The sequence below is a fragment of the Megachile rotundata genome, chromosome 7, assembly GCF_050947335.1.
Source record: "Megachile rotundata isolate GNS110a chromosome 7, iyMegRotu1, whole genome shotgun sequence".
Taxonomy (NCBI): domain Eukaryota; kingdom Metazoa; phylum Arthropoda; class Insecta; order Hymenoptera; family Megachilidae; genus Megachile; species Megachile rotundata.
This window is the reverse complement of record NC_134989.1, coordinates 15,253,334-15,270,529: the sequence shown is the minus strand read 5'-3', so window position 1 is coordinate 15,270,529 and position 17,196 is coordinate 15,253,334. Positions and strand designations below refer to the sequence as shown.

The following is a 17,196-nucleotide window of genomic DNA, read 5'->3' as shown; positions in this document are numbered from 1 at the left end:
TTATTTCAAATTGAAATAACGGCTCTTTTGATAATGTGGGGTTGAAATATTCTGCAGTTTCAGAACTTTTACCCTGATTTCAGGGTGCAGACTCTTTCAAACACTTTCGATTTCAAGTACTTTGGTTCCTAACCCATAAATAATCCCGCCTCTTAAGTCGAAGAAAGCGTCGGTGTTTCGGTAGGTTAACATTTGTCTGATTTTCTTGGTCGAACGAATCTCGAGGAAATCGAACGGTCTTAAAATACCCGGGTCCCGAAGAAGCGAGCAACCGAAGGGCTCGTGATTTGGCCGACGAGCAGTGGAGCGGGTACACGCGCCGAAACGGTTCGTACGCGAGTTAATGATATTAATACATCAACCTACATTCGGTCGCGGACGCAGAAGGGAAAGAGACGAAGGTTACGGTGCGGGGTTTTGTTAATAAACCGCTCCAAGACGCCGCGCGACTCGAATTGACCCAATTCCGAGATTTCTGGCAACCGATTCCTCGCTGCTCCAACGTCCCCTAGACGACCAAACGTCTCGACAATACGCGATAATGACGTATCTACGGGTCTAACCCTTACAAAAGATACGTGGTTCATTATTAACCCTTTGCGCTCGAGAGGTGACCATTTTATTTGGTACAATAATTTGAAATGAGCTTTTTTTAACTGACTCAATATGACATGTGTGACGTATAAACAGTGGAAATTATTAGTAGAGAAATAATAAAACCTCAAAAGAATTCATTTAACATTTTAACTAAGTTTTAAAGTGCTGTTCGTAAACAGTCAAATTACCTTCGAGTGCAAAGGGTTAACCTTTATTAAGTTTTATGTTTGTAAATTTCTGTGAGATCTCATAAGTTTTCAACCGTCAGATTTCTAAATGTATAAAGTACTAAAGCTACAAATTCCATTACTTGAACCATTAAGTACCCAAAACCCAAAATTTTCAAGTCTTTAAGTTCCTGAACCCTCCAAATTCTCAAGTGTGCAAGTTTACAAACACCCCAAATTATCAAGTGTTCGAATACCCAAACCCCCTAAATTCTCAAATCTTCAAGTTTCCGCATCCCCCAAATTCTCAAGCCTTCAAATACCCAAATCCCCCAAATTCTCAAGTGTTCGAGTACCCAAACCCCCAAATACTCAAGTCTTCAAGTTTCCACACCCCCCAAATTCTCAAGCCTTCAAATACCCAAACCTCCTAAATTCTCAAATCTTCAAGTTTCCACATCCCCCAAATTCTCAAGCCTTCAAATACCCAAACCCTCCAAATTCTCAAATCTTCAAGTTTCCACATCCCCCAAATTCTCAAGCCTTCAAATACCCAAACCCTCCAAATTCTCAAATCTTCAAGTTTCCACATCCCCCATATTCTCAAGCCTTCAAATACCCAAACCTCCTAAATTCTCAAATCTTCAAGTTTCCACATCCCCCATATTCTCAAGCCTTCAAGTACCCAAACCCCCCAAATTCTCAAATCTTCAAGTTTCCGCATCCCCCAAATTCTCAAGCCTTCAAATACCCAAATCCCCCAAATTCTCAAGTGTTCGAGTACCCAAACCCCCAAATACTCAAGTCTTTAAGTTTCTACACCCCCCAAATTCTCAAGCCTTCAAATACCCAAACCCTCCAAATTCTCAAATCTTCAAGTTTCCACATCCCCCAAATTCTCAAGCCTTCAAATACCCAAAGCCCCCAAATTCTCAAGTGTTCGAATACCCAAACCCCCAAATTCTCAAGCCTTCAAATACCCAAATCCTCCAAATTCTCAAGCGTTCGAATACCCAAACCCCCAAATTCTCAAATTTTCAAATTCCACCCCCCCCCCCCCTAATTCTCAAGTCTTCAACTACTCAAACCCCCAAATTGTCAACTCTTCAAATAACCAACCCCCAAACTCCCAACTCGCCAAACCCCCAAATCCCAAATTAATAAAACGTCTCCCATCACCCCAAAAATAATGCACCCTGATACCGTCAGCATCCTGCAATTGTAAGAAAGCACCATAAAAATGATACTAACATCACTGGAATTGCATGTTTCGCTGTTTACCGAGTGGCCTTCGATTTCTTTTCTGTAAAAGCATCGTCCAGGAAGGAATAGCTGGTATCAGCGAATACGTAGATCGATCGTATTTGCATGGAAATAGCCAGTCAGTCCGAGCGCATCTTCGTGAACTAAATGAAATCGCGATCACGTCTCGTTTTCAATCTTCGACGCGGCGGGTGCTTAGTTTTATTGACGAGTTCGATTGTCGACACTCTCCAACGTAAATTGCGAGGGCTGTGCGAAGGATCTGAGTTGATTGCTGGACAGGAGGGTATTGAACGCCATGGGCACGTTCGCGGGAAAGTGTTTCATAAAAATATACCTTGTTCTGTTCCTTATTATTTTACTATTCTGTCGTGTACGAGTTTCTGGGTTTACTGATGACTTGTGTACAGGTGAATGTGGAGTATGTACAGATACTCCGCTGGAAATTAATTAATTCTCGTGTATTGAGATATTGAAATCGAACTTTGCATTAATAAATTCACTCGTGAGTGAAATTCTGAAATTCAACGTATCTGTAATTAATTTACCTACGCGTTAATTGACTGAGTTATTGAAACAGAAGTCAGTGGTTAATCGATCAAGACAACTATTTCTTGTATTAAAGTACAGTGCATAATAAACATAGTGCACTCTCTTTCTTGCAGAGTAGACAAACTTTTTTCTCTACAAAAACCGCTTACCATTTCATTTTAAAATATGACAAAACCAAACGAATCTCGCTGTTTTTCGATTCTCTGATTCCTCGCAACTAGTCTTTCATTCGTCAGTCATTTTCCATTCGAACGAGAAACTGTCTGGTAGCCCCGTTACAACGTCCATTCAGCATTCATCGTGAACGGGGAGTTAACGCCACCACGGAATGAAGAAAAGTCTTTTTCCAGTCGACAACTGCTCACTCCGTGTAAAACGTATGGCCCGGTTGAAAGCACGTACGTTCTGTTGTTCTCTGAAAACCTTCCTATTTTCTATAAGATTGAACGAAAGTCAAATGTCGATGTTTCCACTGCGAGCCGTACGAGGAAAAAGGAAGGAAAGAAGTGTAACGAGGTACCGACATTCGCGTAATCAGTCTTCCAGCTCGGGATTCGAATTTGTTTACCGAGAAGCAGGTTTCTTAAGAGGTTATGTCACTTTAGAGACGCGAGATAGATGGTGCTTTTTAAGGAAATACGGGAGAATGTAAAATATGGGTGAACAAAGATTTATTGGGGAAAAATTTACTGAATACATTTTTGTCTATTATTTTAAATTTATATGGAGGATGCAGGTGCTAGTCATTAAATTATGATCAGCAATAAAATCCTATAGACAAAGGTTTTGTTGAGGAAAATAGAAATACTATCTTTTATATTTCTCTAAAAAAATCTTGAAGTTGAAGAAGAATATTGAAGCCTATAAAGATCTCCAAAATGGCGTAAACCGGATGAAAAATGGACGAGTGGTTAAATCAGGTTCCTTCGGAATTTCGTTTCATTTCCGGTTTCTTTTCTGGTCGGCTCGGCGATTGGGAAACTACGGCAAATTTCGAGACGAGCGAGGAAAGAGTTCTCGGCGAGAGGGAACAGGGCAAACATTCGCGCCGACGTAATTCCGGGAAGAAAAGACGGAGGTTCGAGTTAAAAGAAGAGAACTGGGGCAGAGACCCGGAGGATAATAAGAAGAACGACCGAGGGAAACACCGGAAGAGAAGGGCGGAAACGCGAGAAGAACGAGGGGCTCGATGCGAGAGGAAACAGGAAGAACATTCGAACGAGTCCTGGGACTGGAAGAATAGAAACACCACCGGAGAAAATACAACAACTCGAAAAAGGAGCAATTAATAATTTCCACGGTGTACTTGATATTTGCTAATTTCAGTTTAAATTGTCGGTGTTTATTTCGATGAAATTCGTGTATACAAAATTTCATATGCTCGTACGAGAACAAATTAATTTATTGGTAACGGGCCGCAAACGTTATTTTGGCGCGTTATTGACATCATTGACCATTTAAAGATTATTCGACAAATTTTGATGAATTTCACTGCGCAATAATTTGATTTGAAATTAAAATTGCAAGCAGAATTATCTCGATACCGTAGCAATAATTTAACTCGGAAACGTTTTAAAGTTTATTCCTTTTATGAAGCTGAACTTTAATTTCTAGCATTGTGCGGGCTACGTTAATCCAGTTTCGTGTCTGTAACAATAGATTTATCGCGATCACGCTTGGGAAATAGAATAACGATATATCGTCGTTGCACTGTCAATTGTAGACTGCAATGCGTTGCATGTCACGCGTTCTATCGCGCACGAATTCCAGCGATATTATTGCCGTACAAAACGAGAATATTTTTTAGTCAATTTATCCGACCGAAGAATCGCTACAGTTCCACTACAATATAGCTAGAGTCTGCCTCATGAAACATTTAATACTCTTTATTGGAAAACGTAGCTTAATTCCAAATAAAAGAGGAGCGAAACGCCAGACGGGAGATGCAGCCTCAATTTGTCGGCAATTATCGATACTTTGCAAACTGCTTCGCAACAACGTGACACCGGTAATCGATCAACGCTATCGATAACAGAGATTGTTCGTACGAAAGGTTTCGAAAAATGTCACATTGAAACGAATTGAGTTTTGAGCACACTTTCCGGCGGACTGATACATTTTGTCAAAAGTGAAATTCATCTTTGCCGATTGACAGGGACAGCCACGCTTGTGTCGAACGAACTTGCTCCATTACCATCGGAAACGACCGGGCTCGTTTGTCAACCGGAAATTCCGACGGTTTCTGCGCGACAAAATTTGTCCGAGGAACGAAGAATCGTCCCTGTGGAGCGTAGAACAAACGAGAAACGTCGGAATAAACTCACACACGATGTTCACAAAGGACAGGGACGAAATGGAGCGCATGGTGGAGCTTAATAGATTGTAACGATGTGAAAAACGTAATTAGCACTATCAACAGAATGTTATATCAGCTCTACGAAATATACAAAAAGTTCCCGTAATTATTTCCTGCATATTTTATACGCGGTGGAAAGCATTCGCCGGTTAATATCGATCAAGCTCCCCATTTTCGGTAGCGTTTTGCATAAATTATGCTGCTTCGCGACCGCTGAAAATTATTTCCTTAATAAATCTATATTTATGCAAAATTTCTTTATACTCCCGGGACATTGTGAACTCGTTGAAAAGCACACGGGTGTATTTCCTCTCGTAGGTACTTGTAATTATTGTTTTTATTGATGTATTGTTTTTTCTGTTAATTAACTGCGTGAATATTTGTAATATAGCTCTTCGATATTCGCAAGAGCAACGTTTGTCGGTAGATATTTGGTCGATGAACTTTTATTCAAATTTTAATATATAATCGTGGCATAGCCGCAGAGAATACTAGCCATTAGCATAACGATCCATTATCATATATCAGGCAAATTTGCCTCTGTGTATCGATTCGGTCGACACTTTCTCTACGCTTTGGTCGCGCGAATTTATGATGCATCCATAAACGCTGAACAAAAACACTTACCAACTCTTCGCCACTAACGTTATCAGAAAAATACTGAAGAAGCCTTCGACACATGCATAAACACAAGTTTTTACAGAATATTTGAGAATCGGTTTGAAAATTCAAAAAGTCGTAACGTTAAACGTTTTTAAATTTCCATTCGAGATATCTTTACGATATTGAATATCTGTGAGAAACGTTATCGGAATTCTCAATGAATCTGCGAGAAAACCGATAAAACGTGATTTTGTAAATTCTTAAAAGCGATGATTTATGGTGTTTGAAAAAATGACAGAACAAATGCAGTATTTCAAGCCTAATCTAGCTAGTTACGGAAATGTCTTCAGGTTCCCGTAAATCTATCGGGAGGGAAAATCTGATAAAGCTGTAGTATGCAGGAAAGATAACGTGGCGTGGCGCACAGGCTCGTAGATTCATCCGAACCTGTAACAATTCAGTGGTGTAATATTTTCTCGCGGACGCGTGGCTATTCGTTCGTTCCAAACAGGAAATCCTGACGGCACGGAACCCGAGGTAGTCGTGTTCCTTTCCCCGCGTAAAATGTACACTCGCATAATAGTCACGTCCGCATTCACCGTAAACTTACGATTATGCTTGCCACTGTAAAATTTCAAGGAATTCTAACGCGAGATTGTCGGCGAATTACTTACGCAGCGTTACGCCCGAAACGCGCGCCTTTTCACCCCGGTGATTTATTTCGTGCGGTTGGAAACCTTCCACGGGTCGTTATATTGCCTTCTCTTATCGGTAAACGTTATCACGGAGCTTGATCGACCATGTTACTCCATGTTTCGAACACGCGTCGAACGAAGCACAGTGAAATTAAACCAACAGCAACTGTTCGTCAGTTTCGATTCATTTATTCCTCGAGCTACGCTTGTTGCAGCTGACGGCTGACAGTTTCATGGGCAGAAAACACGGCACGCCCCTAGCTCGTTGCCCGTTTAAAAATCCAATAATCATGCGTCGAGCGATCTCCTCTTTCGACGGTGATCACGTTGATCAGACCGGCACGTCTGATCACTCGCGGGTTTGTTTCACTTGTTAGCATGCACGCTGCAACCTCTGTTGCTAGAACTCTGTTAGTCTTTCTATTGATACTCTCTGTTGATACTACTAGCTGCGAGTACCACTCTGTTCACCAAACATATTTCGTTTAGTTGTTCTTTGCGTGATTAACACTGAAGCTACCAGACCGGTCAAATGACCGCTCTACAAGTTTCTTATTATAAGGTTCATATTTTGTTAAAATACATTCCTTAAAATTAGCATTGATTTTCATCAAGATAGATGTGTGTACTAATTTATGTTTCGTCGTTTGCTCATTTACTTCTTAATTTCAAATTAAGTACACATTATATGTCGGTAAGTTTAGTGTTAACCCTATGCACTCGGAAGGTAAATCATTATTCAGCAAGTTGAAATAAGTACTTTTTAATTAATTCTATAGTACCACAAATGTTACGTATGACCACAGTGAAACAGTCACACTTGATAATAGAAAAATAATAATTACAAAAGAACGTGAAGTTTCATTACGACGATCAACGTGTTGAAGCGCATACTGTATTTGTTACGATAGTGTATACCTTGTATGACGGTGTTTATGCCCGTAACAATATTTTCGTATTTATCGAGCATAAAATGACTTGTTCGGTCGAGAAACTTTAGATGAGAATTCATCGGTCGTAACTTGGTGACCTCGGAAGTTGCCGAGCAGAGTATCTATTTGCCCATATTTACACGCGGCGCACAATAAACTGGAGGCAAGGGCATCACGGAGCATCCTCGTAAAAAAAATATGGAGGCACTCGGCACGATACAAAAGACCGTTACGCGGCCAAAGGGGTAATCGGATTACGTTGATAATCAAGATTGAAGGGTCGATCGATCCGTCGTCGTCAGGCAAGAGGCACCGTTTCCACTCAACAGGACGAAGAAGCTTTTCGGAATCAACGTCGGTACGGCCCTCGAAATCCCCTCGAGTGACTGGGCGTACGTGAGCGGGATAAAGGATCAGCCCCGAGTGCGGGCCACGCGAGTCGTCGTCCGTGAAATCTTATTAGCCGAAAAACGGGCTCCGGATGAAAAACAGCGAGACAAGATAAGGCGCGATCAGAGCCAAGGTGAAACACCAAGGCCGACGGTTCTATTCTAACGACAGAAATTCGTTTCTTATTTAAACGCGGACAAACTTCGAGATCGGGCGAGTACAATTACCGTGCAGGGTCGGAGCTTCTACGAGTTTCACCGACCAACTTGCTCGGCACTCGACAAACTTCCGAGATGCCACACCGGAAACTGTGGCTTCCGAAAACTGCTGCACGTTCGCCCATAACGCCGCTCCTCTTCCGCCTGCTTATTTCGCGAGCCAACGCTCTTGCATTCCTTTTCCGCCATTCGCCGAACGTATCCAGAAGAGGGTTTCGAGTGGCTGAACTTCGAACATCGATCGAAAGACGCAACGAGTGGGTCTAATCGCTGAAACGAATTGTTGGCGAAGTTCTCGCGAAATAGCACCGAGAGTACATCAATGTCGAAATTAACTGGTTTATTTGTCCAACTGTATCAGAATATCGACAGTTCACGTTTTTTTAAATCCATCATTATTTTTCGCGAACGGGTCGAGTCGAGATCCTTTGCAGCACTCGACAGTTATTAATTTTTGATGACGTTTCGATTCGCACGGTGTATGAAAGCAAGTTTTAGCGGAAAGCAATTAATTTGCCAACAGCGTACTCGGCCGCAATGATCGGACAAGCGTAGCTGTCCATCGTTGTTTCTAAACGCGTGAATTTATCGAAGCGAGACCGTGCGTCGACCACGTGTTGAAACGAGTTAATTAAAATCAAAATTGACGGCTGTTCACGCGATAGGAGAAGAACAACGGGGAATATTAGTTGCCACGTGCGGTAAGCCGTGTCAACGCGCGAACACACAATGGCCATTTTGCTCTCTTGGCCGTCGGGATACGCGATCTGTTCGTATGAGCGTGTTTTTATCGGCCGGTAACTGTCAGGATAACACTGCGTGTCCAACGCAACCGGCGACGTGTTCAGTCGGATAGAAAGAGACTGTTGATCCAACGAGTCGCGAATAAACACCGGCTGTCACAATATTGATCCCTCAGAATATATACCGCCGAAGAATATATATGCAGAAGTCGAATCTGTTCAAGTTGCCTCGAAAGGTCGTCGTCAATCGCACGTGGCGCTTTTCATTTAAAAATTTGCGACGTCGAGTCAACTATCTCGACAAAAACCGACTCATCATTCTTTCGTTCGTTTTCCTCGCACGCATCCAGCACGGAACAGACTCCATAAATACCTTACGATCTCATCGATCGCTAACTCCGGTCAAGTATACTTCAAATCGCCCCGAGTTTTATTCGAACTATAAAAGTTTAGGTCTTGAAACTCGTATAGCTTTTGAAAGTTTCGGTAGTCTTGAGAGCCTTGATTCTTGGAAATGCTAGATCGCTGGCAACGATATTTTCACGCATACGTTCGCGCTCCACGAACGACTACCGTAAGCTCCTCGTTCTAATAGAAAATGTAGAGCACGCGAGGTGCATGCAGGTACCGAACGTTTAATTTCTCCTGAGAGCATGCACGAAAGAGAGCGTGCTACCAAAAACGTTCGTGCATTCGAGAGTTTAAATGGAGAATCAGTGTAGGAGAAAGAGGAGCAGGAAAGACAATGAAGAAAGAAGTAACGAGCCAAAAACGTCCAGAAAGATTTTCTCCACCCAACTATGGCTACGAGTTTCTCGAGGCTGACCACGAAGCAAGAGCAAACGACGGTGGCAAAGAAGGCAAACAAATTCGGCGAAACGTCCCGCTGGAAAGCTGCCCGGAACACCGGTCGTGAAACACCGACCGAGTCTTTATTTGTACGCGGAAACTCGCGCTAGCTTTCGAGGAAGCCGCAAGATAACCGCAGCGTTCTGCTGCGAAGCTATTGTAAAGAGTTTCGGAGCGTTCGACGTAGCACGACCAGCGACGACGTTAGCGGCAACTTTAATTTGCTTAACGGACGATCAAACGACCGCGCCGCGTTCCATTATCAGGCGTCAGATAATAGACTTGTTTGCAGGCGGAACAAACCAGTCGGGCCGTTGTTTCAACCAAGTAGTTAGCGGAGGATTTTTGACGCGAACTTGCGACCGACTTCCCGACGAAATACCAAACTTTTCCACCTAGGAGCTGATCCAACTTTCAACGATGCCTTTTCTTAAATGCCTCCGCTATCGAAAGGTTAATCAACTCCTCCCGCTTTCGATTATCTTCAACCACGATTTTTACTCGGAGTTCGGTAACTTTATATATTAGACTCACGTATCGAAGGCGATGGTTTTGGAAATTCAAGCAATCGGGGATTGGGGGATCAAGAGTTTGAAAAATGGAGATTCGATTTCATAATTGTAGATATGAGAATTTGGGAGCTGGGTGAAAATTACAAAGTTGCAAATTGATTTGGAAATTTAGTGGAAATCGAAGGATTGCGAATTTAAGAGATTTTGGAATTGTGTAACTCGAGAAGTCTTCCGTAAATCCTTCTGATTCGGCAGCGTCTGCACAAGGAGGTTATTAAGATAAGTTGGAGGGTCTGATTCCCTCTCGACGAGCCATTTTGCCGCTTCATCTAGGATATAACCTTTCAGTGGTGAACAACGTTCTAATCTGCTGTAAACACGGCCCAGAGAGGCTCCTCCGCGAGCCCATTCGGACACGGAAGCGGGTGAAAATTTGTGAAATGGTTGCGCCACTCATTCGAGTCGGATTAGTCGGCGCGCGATGCCGTAAATGCCGGTCTGCAAATGTCCGCTCTAAACTCGACGCGTTTCACCTCTTTCCTTCACTCGGATCTGAGGCTTCGCTTACATTGCACGGATAAAACGTGTCACGGGATTCGCCAGGACATACGACTCTGTGATAAGAGAGCATCGAATGTGCCGGCGCGAAATCCGCTGAGACGTGTCAAATATCTTCTCGCCACCGGCAGAATTGTTTGTGGACACGTGGAGTTTGCGTGGATCAAACTGCTGGGGAACAATTGGAAGAAGTTTTAACCTCGTTGTAAACTTTCTCGAGATAAAATTGTTCTTTTGGACTTTGTTTGATGAGGTCTGGTTGAGGTCTAAATTAACCGACATTAAAAGATACGAAGTTTGGTTAAGTTTGGTTTCTATGCTGGTATTCAAGTGTCGTGCTATCGATAACAGTCGATGTGTCATAATGTGGTTAAGGTGTACAATCCACACGCGTTACGCTCAATCTACATTGCAAGGTCTAGGACCCTCCAGACACGTGACCCAGATTCTGCGACGTGTAATGCATTCGTCACCTGGACAGAGTCTGTGTTCCGGTAATCCGATGCCGAAGCTGAATCACCCCCTAAGTTTCTTCTCCGAACAGTTAGACCAACTTAAATTCAATTAGGCACAGTTAATTATTATAATAAAGTTCTTTATGAAGATTGACATTAAATTACATTTTTCGTTACAATAAGCTATAAGGGAGGTAAAAATTGAAATTACATTTTTATTGATGGAAGCAGAAAAGTGTGAAATGTGTGACGGAAGGTATTTACGTTAAATTGCGTTTGCACGCGTATCAGAAAGTGACGATATTGAGCATCGAGATTGTCCGTCGTTTATTAAGCACGATTTTAATATAATTCGTAGAGGAATATTCGTCGGTGCGGCACGTTTGGCGTCGATTAAAATCGAAGCGGATCAGCGGTGTAGCGATCGTCGTCACGCTATTTCGTTCTCTCGCCACGTACCGGTACGCCCCGTTGATTCCCGTCTCGTCACGCGCAAAAAATCGCACCCCATTAGCCGCGTCTCGTGTTCCCATGGATGACCGTTGAATTATCGAGATCCCTGTACAACCTGTCTGACTGCACGTTTTATTAAATTCGACGCTCACTTCGCCGCATTCTGCTTGCTCGCTGCGCGGAATTCCGTGGAGACCGACGCCCACTGCGCTCGTGTTTTCTTCTTTCATTTTCGCCGTCCGCCAGCCGAATACAAGTCGCAGAAGCAAAATGGCAAACTGTTAATTAACAAAACGAACATCGCCGACGCGGTGCTTGCTCTCTCGAATTATTCGTTGCTTTATTGCGTTGTTACAGCAGGATTAACGCGATAGAACGTTACCAACTACTAGTTATACAGTTTTCAACGTGTAATTTGATTATTCTGAAGAAGCGTAAATCCATTATGAAAATTATCGATGATTATAATTTTCATATAATCTTATGATTTAATGGGGCATAATTCGATGCTGTTCGATTCGCCAAAATGAACAATGGAATTGTACCATGTGTCTCTTTATACTCAAAAAGAAATATTACAATGAAGGGTGCGCTTTTTGAAACATTTTCACCGGAATTTTGAAGTATCAATACCAGATTTCATATGTGCAATAATATTGAATTATACATCACAGTATCGAATGAAAGGCTAAAATTGAAATATGAAATGTGATATTAATACATTGATTTCTCGATAACTGCCCCCAGAATTTAGGCAGGTTTAATAATAATAATCGAATAATTGAGAACCAGCTTCAATTTTTTATTTTAAACGCCATTTTCACTAACGCGTGAAATATCATTATCGAGCTAAAAAAATGTACCGTTATTAGGAAGTTGGATATGAGGAAAATTTGACCGGAACAACGAACATATTTCAAACAATAAAGTTACCCGAACCGAAAAGAAGAACAACAAGAGTACAGCTTAAGGTAGAACAAACGACTCAACGGCAGTCTCTAACTTTTGCCTTCCCCTTTCCAACGCAATTACAACTTTGTTTGCGAAGGCAATTCCAGAACATATCGCCTGCGTTGTAGCAAGAAAAACACGCACGTGGTGTCGACGAAATAAAAAGCGATATACACTCTGCGAAGAAGCCGAAGATACACAAGATTGGAGCATATTGTTCTGGCTAATGAAACTGTTCTCCAACATCTCCATTTTCATTACTGGGCGCGAAGTTTCATATTGGGAATTATGGGCTTTTGGAAATTTGGGGAGTTGGGAGTTTAGGTGGTTAATTTGGGGATTTAGGGATTTGGGGATTTGGGGAGGAGTTGGAGGGTTGGAGACTCGGAGGTTTAGGGATTTGTGGATTCAAGGATTTATGGATTTGTGGATTTGAGGAGTTGGAGAGTTACAGATCTGGAGATTTTGGGACTCGGAGATTCAAGGGTTTGTGGATTTAAGGAGTCGGAGAGTTAGAGATTTGGAGAATTAGGGATTCAGGGATTCAAGGATTTGTGGATTTGAGGATTTGAGGATTTGAGGAGTTGGAGAGTTAGGGACTCGGAGATTCAAAGGTTTATGGATTTAAGGAGTCAGAGAGTTAGAGATTTGGAGATTTAGGGATTCAGGGATTCAAGGATTTGTGGATTTGAGGAGTCGGAGAGTTACAGATTTGGAGATTTAGCGGTTTGGAGATTCAAGTATTTGAGGATTTAAGTACTCGGAGATTTACAGATTCACATATTTATGGATCAGAAGATTTAGATATTTATAGTCGTAATTTAGAAATGGAGAGATGTGGTGATTCAGAGATTTGAACGTAAAAATTTCTAAGTCCACATTAAAAGGTGACCACGTCAGAAGACCTCCATTTGTTAGAAGATGGCTCCAGTCTTTACCTACTTAATGTAATGTACACGCGATCGAGATGACATGGCTGCAAGTTTTCGTAAACGGTTCCACGGTGTATACAGGTGTTGCTGATAACGTGAAAGTTAGGGGAAGGCACGTAACAGCATCCACGACCCGTAAGGTTTACGTAGTAGAAACAGCGCGTATAGCACGCGCGCCCAGCGGAACAAACTTGCCGCGCGTAATTTAGCGTAATTGAATAGCTTAATAGAAATCGATGCAAGAACGGCGTATCACGCGAGAATTACGATACGGTTCGTTTAAATTACGAGTTCTAACTGGTCGTGGGTGGTTTGTCAGGTAGCGAGTAAAAGCTTCAAGGGAAATACAGCCAACGTGCCGAGAATTTTGCCGCGAGCAACTGCACCGGCAATTCCATGCTGGCTGTAAAATATCGCGAGGCGGTTACCGCTGCGTCGTAATTAACTTCCTGATTACGCCCCTTGAATTAACGAAAGTCATCTGTATTCGACGAAAAATCCGACAATGGTATCGACCTCCTTGCTTAGAAACTCCTTGCGGCCACTTCCTTGCGGATTAAACACCCTCTACTTTAATTCGACGAGGAGTATCGAAACTTTACTTCTACTCGAAAATTTACTCCTTATTTTATTTTATATACACGTGAGATTTATGGCAGCACTTTAAGGTTCCTATTTTGAAAAATAAAATCTGCAATTCTTAATAAATATGTATAGAGTATAAGGACGTCCATCCCCTAACGTTCACGAGTCACCACCGAGTGCTTTGTCGAGTCTAGAAAGAGTTCCAACGCCATAAATCTATTAATTTCAATACGAGTGCGAACATAACGGAGAAAAATTAACAAAGAGTGGAAACGAAGCAGAGACGTCGATTGCCGCAAAAGTTCTCCAGTAACGTCACGGTACTGACGCATACTAAAAAGAGAAAGACGTTCTATAGTCCATTAATCGAGCTTAAAAATTCTCACGATGAAAGTAACAAAGCAGCTTTATCGCACAAACTTCTGACACGAAGCGAGAACGTTTCATTAAAAACAAAAAAGCTTTCGCGAGTTCTCTCAGTCGGGAATCGGATAAATAGCTTGGAAATACACGATGTAATTTTGATAATTTTCTGTTACACGCGATTTTACTTGAATACATCAACTGATCGTGATTTTAATTTCTCCGATACGCCTCGGGTGCGTGGATGATTAGTGCTCGAAACCACCTCGCAAATTACTATGTCGATTACTATCAAACATATAGGTATCCAATGAAATCGATATTAGTTTGACACGTTATCGAGACGCGTTGCTTCCGAAATTATAAATATGCAATATCGATATTTCACTGAAATATCGAGCAATTATTTTTCGTTCTATTAAATTGACAAACGAAATTTCCTTGCTTTAAGTGTTGCAATGTGTTTCAACTCGTTCTATTTCGTGGTGAATTTCGGTTGAGCAGTCACGCGTTGTACCTTGACGCGCTAATTGTCTACATGTTCCATTTTGACACGTGGTATTTCAACGTTGTTTCACAGCGTTGCACGACACATTAAATTCCGTGTTATCCCCCGAGCGTTGTGTTTTGCCGTGCTGTACGTTGACTCATTGAATTTCGGCACACGTGTTTCATCACATATGTATCGTGTTTCGAAAGACGTTTCAACGCATCGTGTTTCAGCGAGTTGATACGCTGTACTTCGTATTGTGTTTCGGACGCGTTGAACTGTATCTCTTGATTTGTAAACCGTACCAATAAATGTAACACCGCAAGCAGCAAGAGAAGATACGTTTCAAAAAACACGGGGCTAACTTAGTCATTGAAATTGCTATGATAGTTACGTCTGTTCGTTAATTAGCGACTAGCGCGATATTCCGCAGAAACTCCGAAGCAAACTTTGTGTATCCAAGACATGACAGGTTAAAGTTCACTGGAATCTCTACCTTGTTCCAATGCGGCGACTGCTGCCATGACGCTTCGTTGCTTCTCGGATTAATTTGCGGCAATCGAGTTTCTAACTGACCATACACGTTTATTTCTCGTATTGTACAAATTGTGTACTTGTAATTGTCTACATTTGACATTAAAATACGGACAATTTGGTTGGAACGGTTTGTGAATGTGTAGGTGAATTGTACATCAACTATCTGTGGATAGTTAACATATGGGTATAATGTAGATGTAACATGTAGAACATTGGTGGTCATATGTGACACATTCAGTTATGTGTATTATTTATAGTGAAGCAAGGAAAAGAAGCTTCTGATGGCTCTTAGACAATGATATGTACTGACAAATTACGAGATGAAATTGAAGGGTTTCCTTGTTCTTATGAATATGTCTGGCCACATATGTTCACTGTGACAGTCAAGGTATTAAAATATATTTACAACTGACGAACCTTCAAACTTACATGATGCTAACAGGCTATTCTGACGAAACCATCATAATGATTTTTTATATAATCCAAAATTTGCAGAAACCACATTGATAACATCAGAAGATCCCCTTCACTCTCTACGTCAATGTCAATCCTCTTAAAAAAGTACCCCGCTTATCTCCCCCTGTCCGATCTTCAATACTCGTTTGTCGATGCAAACCGCAGCTTCAATATTTGCCCTGATTATTACGTTACACGTGGCGCAATCAGTCTGATGGATACCCTTTCATTAACTCAGACTTGGCTAGACGGTTTCCCTTAATCAAGGTTGAAATGCCCACAGACAAGTTTTTCTTTGCGTTGACTATGTGCCCGCGACCATTCGAGGCGGTTACCCCGGCAAGAGTCCAATAATGTCGGACGTTGGAATTTTGTGTTCGTCAGAGCGTCGAACGGAAACGCGCGGTGGACATGCATGTCGGATCAGAAACGTAACGATAGTCATCGGACAGACGATGACCGTGATAACGTCACCGAGACGGATGCGCATTAGTCCAGAACTTGCATCCGATTAACGTAAACCACTATCCAGCGCTAACTGGCTGCTGCATAGATGGCACGCGCAAATCCCCTTCGAGGCAATGGATGCTCCTTCACGGACAGATTGCATCTCAATTTTGGCCGCCGCGGGTAGATGGGACTCGAAATTGAAACCGGCAGATTTGATCCTTCGGTACCTGTTACAGGGATTAGACGAGATTATCGGCACACTCGATAACGATACACGTTTCCGACGTTAACGAGTCAGAATTTAATGCAGCGCTCCTCTACCTTCCTTGTACATCGATCATTCTTTTAACCCCTTTATGGTTTAGGTGCGTCAGAACTAATCAGCTAACACATTAAAATAGACAAAGAAAGCTCCAACGTACTCCAACTTGAAGTGGATTTAAAACTTGAGTAAAATTAAAGACAACTGTAAGTATAACTGACGCAACTGGTGCGTCACGAGACTTAAAATAGTGAACTGGTTTGAAAGCTTCTGCCTTTGAAAATTTTTGAATGTGGAAATTTCATTAGCTTCAAAGTATGAAATAGTCAAAGATGTAACCAAAGTGAAATTGTGTCTTTATTCAGAAGAAGGTAGACTATTTTAATATGGTAAACTCTTCCCCAGTTAATATCAATGGACGAAGTGATATAAGTCGCTCAATCCTTATTATGCGAAAGACTTTATTACATTATGATAAACTTCCTGGTAATATATTACCCCAAAATGACACACTTACAGAAAGAAGACATTTCTCCGTAAATGTGATTTTTATTTCTCAAGAAAGACGCATACTTACACGAAGAACAAAATAAATTAGAATGGATGTTTGAAATATAGAAAACTGTAAAGGTTACATCGAATGAAATCACGTTCTGAATAATTGCTACAACAATATTCCCTACTGCAGGGTCGTTTTCAGTGCGGCATTCAACGGGTTAATTTATGGTGACAATGTCATGAACTAGCAAAACAAACACACACAGGAAACAGTTGCAATTACAATGATACAAGTCTGACTTGCACCATTATCATTGTCAACAGAACAT

At 41.8% G+C, this 17,196-nt stretch overlaps 1 protein-coding gene across 1 annotated transcript in view; it reads left to right on the top strand.

Moving 5' to 3' along the window:
* Positions 1 to 17,196, top strand: part of Neto (Neuropilin and tolloid-like) — a 102,830-nt gene that overhangs the window by 17,472 nt on the left and 68,162 nt on the right. The gene's annotated exons all lie outside the window — the stretch shown is intronic.